Below are 7,959 nucleotides of genomic sequence, written 5' to 3' on the forward strand. Positions count from 1 at the left end.
AATACGAAGGTTTTATCAATAAATTCTGATAATAAACTCAATAATCAATATCAATCAATAGAAATTCTCTTCTAAAACAAAATACGTTTAAACTCGTATTTTGTTTTAGAAGAGAATTTCTTATATATATATATATATATATATATATTATATAAAACAACTTAAGTTCAATAAGTTAAAAATGGAAAAATGTCTGCAAGTTTTTAATATAAAATCAAATATCTCCACACATGCTCCACAAAAGATACATTAACCGAGCTGAGCCAGAAACTTGATATTATTAGTTGTTATTTAATTCTTGTGTTTAAACTACGCTTGTCACTAGTTCTACCAATACATGTACATGGTATTATTGTAAATATTTCTACCTTGTTTATAAAAATATGAAGAAAATTATAAATTTATTGGATTAATAAGTCGATCAACTGTTCATTGTCTAATGATTAGAACTAGTCAAGCTTTACCGAAGATCGCTAGTTCAAATCCGAGCGAGTACTACTGATGTCATGTGTATAATTTCAGTTAATTCATCTCGTGCTTAGTGCTGATGAATTTATTTTCAAGAAAGCGTCTATGTGTCGAATGAAAATCTGCCACATTTGTATCAAAAAAGAAAGACAGTCCACGTGGCGTCAGGGCAGTATATACAAGCTATCCCATGACGCCCCCAGAAGAAACGGTGAGGATACGGCTGGTTCTTTAGTAGGTATTTAGGTGCACTGGACATTCTAGGCACCGACGAGTTCCTCTTACCCCCAACCCATTTCATGTAGGGGGAAACGCGTAAAAAACGTTTTTTTTTTTCAGCGAAAAAAAAATTCAAAGAAAATAAGGATGACAGTCCAACGATAGGACATTTAAAGGGCAGTTTGTTACTTTACTGTACCCAAAAATTTAAAACATCAGCTATATTATGTCAACTGATAAAAAATATATTAAATGTATAAAAAGATTGCGTTAATTATAGTTGAGAACAAAGAGAATAGAGCCACTTATTTTATTTTTTTGTGCATTAATTGTTGACTGACTACTAATTGCTACGTAAATCAATTTTAAATAACGTTGTGCTTAAATTATTTTTAAATAAACGTTATGTTGTTATAATCTCGGTAATATCCAGAACAACGCTACATTAGTGTTTAGAGATAACGTTATCATAGTTCTCTGGTGGTATTAGCACTATCTTATAATGTAAAGCCGCTTGAAAGCGCTAACAGCAAAACCAAAAGCTTTACGAAGCAATAAAACAAGATGTAATCGTTGCATTGTTTATATTCACTTTAAAATAATGCATAGTTTTAGCAAATCTAAATTGTTTACGAAATTTTTATAATTGTTTCTGAACATTAAAATAAGATTTCACGTGTGATATTAAAATATACTTGAAGAACTAAAAATAACCCTTAAAACTTTCAATTTACCCAAAAAAGTCGTGAGAAACCTAAAGTAAACGAGGGCTGCTAAACCTGCATGACTGAAATGTCCCACCGCTGGGCCAACACCTCTTCTTCTTTGAGGGCAACTATTAGAGATTATTTGAACTTATTCAGGTTCGATACATATGTGGGAGATGACCATATAGACAAGTGACAAAAATCGCACAGAGCTAAACTCTGATAGGGATAATGAACTCCTTACATATATTACGCTGATATTTGAACATATATCAACAATTTGATACAAACGTTACTTAATATTACAAAGTCGAAAACAAGTTAGGGATTGAAACGGAAGAGCAGGCGTGGATTTAACTACGAAACTCGGGCTACGATTGATTGCTCAGTGTTGTAGAAACCATTATAATTCAACCTTACTCGGTAACGACTGTACGGATTTAATAGGAAACTTTCCTTTTATCTGTCTCTAGCACTTGATTTATTTAGCACGTTATTAATACCAAGATCGTATAATCAATACATTTATTTATTTATTTAATTTTTGGGAAACAATCAGTACAATTACACAGAAATAAACAATTATATACAAAATCAACCAGTTAGTGACATACTTTTTCTTTTAGAGTAGGATCTTAGAAACATTTTTAAAGCTACCTTACCTTACCTTAATTTTGCTTAGAGCATAGATTTAAATCTAAAATTAATAAGTTTCTAAACAAAAAACGATAAGACTCTTGCCTAGTAGAAGGTTAAAAAAACCGGACTATATGAATCTTTGTCCAGTTTTATACGAATATTCAAAATATATTTGCATAGTAAGTTTTCACGTTTTCTAATAAATTGTACCGAAATTATTATTTGTCTTATTATTATGCTTGATTGATGTATGTACAATTAAGAAAAAAAAATAGCAAATTGGCTGTTAGAACGTTTTTGGGTCTTGATGGATGGCTTTATTCTACTCTGCTAAAACGGCGAACCAGTTATCTAATAAATAGCATTTTATTTACATTTAAAAACAACACATAATAAACGCTATTTATGCATTCACACACTCCACGCTTCACTGTGTAGTTTTATGGATAAAATTAAATTTTATGTGGTACAGATTTCATTTTTGCTTTTTGGCCTTTACGCCGTTTCAGTGAGATAACTAATAATAAAATTCATTGTAACCGATTTTAATACCATAAATGAAACTTATTTTAATAGGATTTTCACAAAATTAGCTATCTTCGGATGATAGCTTTTTTTTAATTTAACTCTTGAAAGTTATAATATAAAATGTCATTAACCTTTTGAATTTCATTTTCGTGTGATGTACAAAAAATAACAGACATAAAAGAGGCTATATATAAAATATAAACTATCGTCATTAACCCACAAGCTTCTATCGTGATCCAAATATTAAATAACAGTATTTTGCAAAAGTAAAAGTAACAGCATGTGAATGTCCCACTGCTGGGCTAAGGCCTCTTCTCCTTTTTTGAGGAGAAGGTTTGAAGCTTATTCCAATACGCTGCTCCAATGCGGGTTGGTGAAATACACATGTAGCAGAATTACAGTGAAATTAGACTCATGCAGGTTTCCTGGCGTTCCTGAAGTTTTCCTTCACCTTCAAGCACGAGATGAAAATTCAGCAGCACTTCCCCAGGTTTGAACCCACGATCATCGGTTAAGAATCACGCGTTCTAATCACTAGGTCATCTCGGCTCTATATTACATTACTTACTTCATATTTTGCAAAGATACATAACATTGTGATTTACGTAACTATATAATAATAATAATAACTATATATTTGCTTGAATAAGATTAGACAAGGATTTCATTTCAATCATGGGTCCTTAGATATCAATATTTTTATCAAAATTATTTGTTCTTAATCGAATAGGACGTCACAATATGGCAAAAAGTAGTACTTATTCTTATTTGAATCGCATATTTCAGCTCCCTTTGTGGCCCTGAATATTAATACCATAACTACCACGTCGGTCTAGTAAAAACGGTGAAGCCGATAAGAGTAATTGGATTTTTTTGTAATGAAATTCTCAATAGTAATCCGGACTTAACAAATCAGAGCCGTTACACTCCCACGTCCTTTAATTTGATCGCTCTTCGTCAAATTGCAGCCACATCAAATTATTGGAGTTTATATAAAAATTGCATCTGTGGTAGCTGCACACATGCACAATAATATTTCCTGTCTTGGCTGTTTGGCCATGACGGCTAAACTCTTTTCACAAATCCTTGGCTAAAGCTTTTATTTTTTTTCCTGTGTAAACTAAGTTACCTTTCATGTTTTATGAAACCAGCATTTTTTTCCAAATAAAAACTATACCCTTCGATGTTGTACAGAACCAATCTGTTCTCACGGTACCCAATAACCGACTTTATGTATAAGTGGATGTAAATAATATTTATATTCGTATTTCGCGTGTCGACACGTCTCATATTCCAAAAAATAATTTATCAAGCGACTTATCAATATCATAACATATGAATACATACAAAGGTAAAAATCGATAAGCTGAATGTTTTTTGACGATAAATTTATTTATTTAATATCGAACTACCAACAAAAGTTACAATATTACAACATAATGTGAAGCTAAGCAAGTTTAATTGCACTTTTAATTATAGATAATTACAGCATCCTTATTATTAATTTTATATTACTGAGTAATCAAAATATAAAAGTTATTACATTTTATAATCATTAATGAATAACAATAATCCATCCAATCTTGTAGCGCAAAAATATCAAGAGAAGAGTAAAATTACAATATGATGAATATGCTGAAAGCTTAAACAATTTCATTTTTAACATCAACTGTAAATATAAATGTTTCATATTAATTGAATAATTTCGTTATAAGAGTACAATTTTCAAAGTACTTATTTATAATATGTTTATGAAAAATAGGGCACAACGTTTGGCTGTCTATCGTACTCATTAAAAAGCGATTCTCTTTATCCGCTGTGATTGGTATGAAGGTCAATAGAAAGCTTATCTAAGTATATGCAAAAGGGACAATATATAAAAGTAATTGAACGACCTCTGACCATTTACCTTCAGTTGGTATATCTGTTGGTATGTCATTACTCTGGCATTACTCAGCACCGCTGCATACGCAGATAAATAGAAAAGAAAAGACAACTGACATATTGTACTCCTCCATATACCAAGATATACTGATATTGTGATTATTTTAAATAATATTTTGTTACGGGTTATATTATTTTGGAGTAAGCTACGTCAGATATTGAAATCGCCCTTATTCTAGAAAATAGAACTTTCCGGACTAATAAGAATCTTAAAGCTCCAAATCTAAGAAACTGCCTTGGGATGTTTTTAAAAAGATAACATTACTAAAAACAAAAATATATATATAATGTAATGGGATAAAAATATAGTTAAATATTTACAGATTATTTAATTCATATAAAAAATATACTTATATTTATAGAAATGGATAACATAAATGAATAATGTGTTTATTTTAATAATGAAAGGCTTTCTCGTCGGTTGTTTAGTAAATAAGGAGTAATTGGTATAATCACCATTGTAGACGTAAAAGCGTAAGGCTCTAAGTACACTGTGATTATGTCTAGAGTTCTTTTAAGCGAACTGAAATAAATAATAATTTTAGTGTTCTACAAAGAACCCCTTATTATGAAATATAATTAGTGAGGGCAAAATAAGCTTTCGTTTTTATAGATTTTATAAAATTAATTTTTTACCTATAATATATTATATTATTAACAAAGAAACAATAATAAATATAATAATAAACTATTTCAAAGTCAAAATATAGGTTAATGAAAGCAACACGCTGAAGAAAAATGACAAAATATTTTTTCCAATGATAATATATGAGTTCCCATACAAAGGTCCTTATCAATTATTCCAGATCCAAGCAGTAACACTTAATAGTACTCGTTAATTTTTTCCATTGTATGGTTTATAATACAGTCGTCTTGAAGATTTAATGTTGATTTTTTCTAGAAAATTCTTTAGGAACTTTTATATGGTGAAAGATAAGCTAAAACGACTTTTAAAATTATAACATATCTTGGGGACAAAAAAGATCGCCTAAACGCGGTTTCGAATAAATCATATGATATTATATTAACTTCGTAGTAGGGCTTTGTTCAAGCCCTTCTAAGTAGACATTACTGGTGGTAGGGCTTTGTGCAAGCTCGTCTGGGTAGGTACCACCCACTCATCAGATATTCTACCGCATAACAGCAATACTTGATATTGTTGTGTTCCGGTTTGAAGGGTGAGTGAGCCAGTGTAATTACAGGCACAAGGGACATAAAATCTTAGTTCCCAAGGTTGGTGGCGCATTGGCTATAAGCGATGGTTGACATTTCTTACAATGCCAATGTCTAAGGGCGTTTGGTGACCACTTACCATCAGGTGGCCCATATGCTCGTCCAACTTCCTATTCTATAAAAAAAAAAAAAAAGATAACACCCACTGATCAGATATAGCACTGCCAAAAGCAATACTTAGTATTGTTGTGTTTCTGGTTGAAGGGTGAGATAGCTAGTGTTACTAAACGCACAAGGAGCATAACACCTTAGTTCCTAAGGTTGGTGGCGTATTGACGAGGGAAAGATGGAAGGAATGGTTAACCGCTTACCATCATCAGGTGGACCATTTACTCATTCACCTAACTATTTTTTGCCAAACTATTACAAGTCTGTGGCAATTTTGAAGATGGTTGCAAATTTTGCCAATTAATAAGCAAGTCATGCTCCCTTGAATAATAATAATAATATCCTGGGATATTTTTCACACACGGCCATCTGATCCCAAATTAGCTTGTACAATGTTGGCTGGCTATGGAAACCAGACAACTGATATACTACATTTACTACTTTTCTTTTGTAAATACATACTTATATAGATAATTACACCAAGACTCAGGACAAACAGACATGTTCATGCCCACAAATGTCTGTCCTGGGTGGGAATCGAACCCACATCCTTCGACGTGAAAGGCAAGTATCTACCAACCACGAAAACCGGCTCGTCGAATAATAATTCAACTTTGAATGTGACACAGTTCCACTTTGAATGTGGACAGCCTTTTAACTAAGCGTTGTTTAATATGCAAATGTTCCCTTCAATTTGTCTAGTTTAATTTAGCTATTTATTTTCTTTATTTAGGAGAATTAATAACGAAGCTATCTTGAACTTACAGTTAGGTTGACCAGTTTCTCTATTAAGAAATAGAGGATAAGTTTAGTGGCATTATAAATTTTAATATTACAGAAAATGTACTCACGACTTGAACTCCTTTTCGATTTTTTACTATCTTTTGAAATAGGATACAAACTATCTCTATGCCAAATGAAAATTATCTGTGTTTTTCGTGATGCAAATATGAGTGAATACAATATTTTTACGTAAACATTTATGTTATGTTACCTTATAGCGTGAGTGGTTAAGTATTGGATATTCTATAAACTGTTTGTTTGGTTGACCCTATTTCAGGGTCGACGTTATTTCGTTGTTTATAAATGATGAGAAGAAAAACCTTGAAAAGTTACTTAATGGGAATTTAATTTAAGGATCACACGCTCCACTATCTAACAATATTAAGAGGCGCTCCTGATATCGACAAGTTCCGATTTACTTGGTTGTTATAAATGTGTTTTGTTTTATAATAGTATATATAATTAACCCCCTTTTAAAAGGAGAGAGAATTGAGTGTGAAGCTGAAGATGAATTTTCGAAGCTCTAGATCTAAATAAAGAACAAGTATAAAAAACGCAGTAGTATATTTTTTAACAACCTTTGTTTATGATCTACGGTCTATACATAAGACTGATCATCAGCTACTAATCAAATGCGTATGATTAACACCACATCAGTATATATACCACCAACGGTTGTATATATGGATCTACCAGAGATCCATTTATGTACCAGATTATAGATTATATATGTATATGATAATGTGGTCTACATTAATATTCTAATAAAGAATCAAAAGTATGTTATACTATAGAAACGTGTTTTTTGATATTTTTACTAAAAACAGCACTTTTTATGTTTTCTGCAAATCCATTTGAAACAGAGTATAGATAGGATGTAGAATATTTGAATTTTTAACGACCATTTTGCCCCGAAACCTAACTCCCGTTTATTTATTTTTTTTGCATATTTTTTCCAATAAAATTTGCATGCTTTACCAATGTAATAACTTTGTTTTTTATTTTATCCGATAACAACTTTTAATGCCGGAGAGCTTTTTGAAACTGACTTCGTTACCAAATATCGCGTATTTCATTCTCGACTATAAAAAAATTTAAAACTACGAATTGAATACCTATCTTTTTGTAGTATGTATCGGGTCACCAGTTGAATGCCATAAGTAGAAATACAAAATTACTATAAAGTTAAAAAATTAAACATACAAATCCATTGTTGGTCGTCATTACTTTCTCTGGATCTACAAGCATTTTACCCTGTGCCTGTAATGTATATCTAAGGTTAGCTATATGCAATGAAGAAACCGCATGACAGCGAACTATGCAATTATAA

The sequence above is a fragment of the Nymphalis io genome, chromosome 9, assembly GCF_905147045.1.
Source record: "Nymphalis io chromosome 9, ilAglIoxx1.1, whole genome shotgun sequence".
Classification (NCBI taxonomy): Eukaryota; Metazoa; Arthropoda; class Insecta; order Lepidoptera; family Nymphalidae; genus Nymphalis; species Nymphalis io.